The sequence below is a fragment of the Electrona antarctica genome (genome assembly GCF_951216825.1).
Source record: "Electrona antarctica genome assembly, contig: scaffold_301, whole genome shotgun sequence".
NCBI classification, from domain to species: domain Eukaryota; kingdom Metazoa; phylum Chordata; class Actinopteri; order Myctophiformes; family Myctophidae; genus Electrona; species Electrona antarctica.
The window spans coordinates 118,537-121,230 of record NW_027637161.1 but is presented as its reverse complement, the minus strand read 5'-3'; positions in this window follow the sequence as shown (position 1 = coordinate 121,230).

Below are 2,694 nucleotides of genomic sequence, written 5' to 3'. Positions count from 1 at the left end.
TATTTTCATTACCACAGATCACAAAGGACAATGCTCTGAAGAAGCAGTTCCCGTCACTTTTGATTCCTTTATTCTCACAAGGATTACCCATTGGTGTGAAGTCCATGCTTTGTTCTACAGTTTTAAAACTTTCATTGCTGATATTTAATTGAGAACACAAGATGTCCTGATCCACAGATCTAAGTGGTTTAAAAGACAATTTAGGTGTTACGGCATCAGTAATGACAACATCATCTGTTATTTCACCACTGTCAACATCATGTATGGTAGTAGTATTGTGGTATTGGGAATTATCTTCCATCTTTTTTTCTTTAAATACTTGATCCTTTTCATACCCATCTCTGTCATTTTCACATTTTGACTTATTTGGTCTGTTCTGCTTGAAACTTGTGTTGTATGACATTTTATTTTGTTGCATTGTACCATTTTCTCCTGCTGTGTTTTTACATATGCCTGCACAGCTAATTTGATCATGCTTACTTTTAACACATGTTACAACATCATAATGATTTCCATTAGTGTTGTTTAAATATACTGCTTGACAATTGTGAGAAAGTATCACATTTCTTGCATGACAACTGGGGAAAATATTCCATATACCATTATTAAATGTCATAATAGTGGTTCGCAAAAAGTCTGCAGCTGCAAAGATTTCAAGTTCGGTAACCCATGTTCCTGAATAATTCATTCGTGATTTAGTCAGGTATTGCTGCATAGATTCATAACCTTCTCTCAGATACTGTTGAAATGTTGATGGATTGTTGGAAAGATGTTTAAATATAGCATGACGGATTTTTAAATGTTTATTCTCATTACCACAGATCACAAAGGACAATGCTCTGAAGAAGCAGTTCCCGTCACCTTTGATTTCTTTATTCTCACAAGGATTACCCATTGGTGTGAAGTCCATGCTTTGTTCTACAGTTTCAAGACTTTCATTACTGATTTTGAATTGAGAACACAAGACGTTCTGATGCACAGACCTAAGTGGCTTAAAAGACAATTTAGGTGTTATGGTATCAGTAATTATAACATCATCTGTTATTTCACTGTCATCATACATTGTACTAGTAGATGGCTCAATTATCAAATGAGGCTTTGGGGTATTAACCGTTGTACGTGTACTTTTCAACACAGTACTGTAGAGTGGTTGAGTAGTAGAGACACATGTGTTCATAAATGGCTCATGTTCAAAGTATTGTTCTGTGTTGTCATGCATCACAATTGTTTTCACTCCAGTCACTTCAAATGGCTCATAATCTGCCTTTAAGGATTGTGCAACTTGCCAGATGTTTCCAATCAATTCTACAATGTTAGAATGATATACTAAAACACTTTTTCCATTTTCATCAAAAAGCCCTTCACAACTACGTGCATGAGAGTCAATTACAGCATACCAGCCATTCTTTCTGACAATTGCACAAGTAAAGCCCTTCAAGGTTAATAAACATGCATCAAAATCTGAAAAAACTCTTTGTATTGCCTCATCCAATGGAAACAGTACGTCCTGCCATTCTTTATCATATTGGTCAATACCAACACAACCACCAAAGACCTTACCATACTCTATTGATATGGGCATATTCCACAGTACATGTTTCTTAGGCAATTCATCAATTGCAACATACCCACTTTTAGATGAAATTCTACATGCTTGACTCATTGAATCATACAGTGCATTCCCATGACATAGAATGTCATCAAGGTCCTTTGGTTTCCAGGTAAAGATATCTGTAATCTTACTCATGATTATTGCAGTCAGACTGTTTGGAACACATTGCTTTCCAGCATATAGACCAAATTGTTGATGACCTTGATGGAATGAACCATGAACATAAGGTACTTGGGGGGAATCAATGATAGTGCTTTGTAACAACGTACAATCTAAGGAGTCATGATCAGGAGTATAGCCAGAGAGTTGGTCAGGAGTATAGCCAGAGAGTTTGTCAGAGTTTCTATCAGAGTCTTTTCCACAGTTTGTCATCATATCTGGTCCGATATGTAAAGTTGATACATTTTGAGTATGTACAAACTCGGTAACCTGTTTTATCAAGCACGGTTTTGGGACATGAGCTGTTGTACATGTACTTTTCAACATAGCACTGTAGAGTGGTCGACTAGTAGAGGCACTTGTGCTTGCACATGGCTTTTGTTCACAATGTTGTTGTTGTTGTTCTGTGTCATCCATCACACTTGCTTTGACTCCAGTCACTTCAAATGCCTTACCATCTGCACGCAAAGATTGTGCAAGTTTTGAGATGTTTCCAATCAATTCCACAAGGTTAGAATGATATACTAAAACACTTTTTCCATTTCCATCAACAAGCCCTTTATAACTACGTGCATGGGAATCAAATACAGCATACCAGCCATTCCTTCTGACAATTGCACAAGTATAGCCATTCAAGGTTAATAAACATGCATCAAAATCTGAAAAAACTCTTTGGATCGCCTCATCCAATGGAAACTGTACGTCCTGCCATTCTTTATCATATTGGTCAATACCAACCGAACCACAAAAGATCTTACCATACTCGATTGATATGGGCATATTACACAGTACATGTTTCTTAGGCAATTCCTCAATTGCAACATATCCACGTGTACATGAAATTCTACATGCTTGACTCATTGAACCATACAGTGCATTCCCATGACATAGAATCTCATCAAGATCCTTTGGTTTCCAGGTAA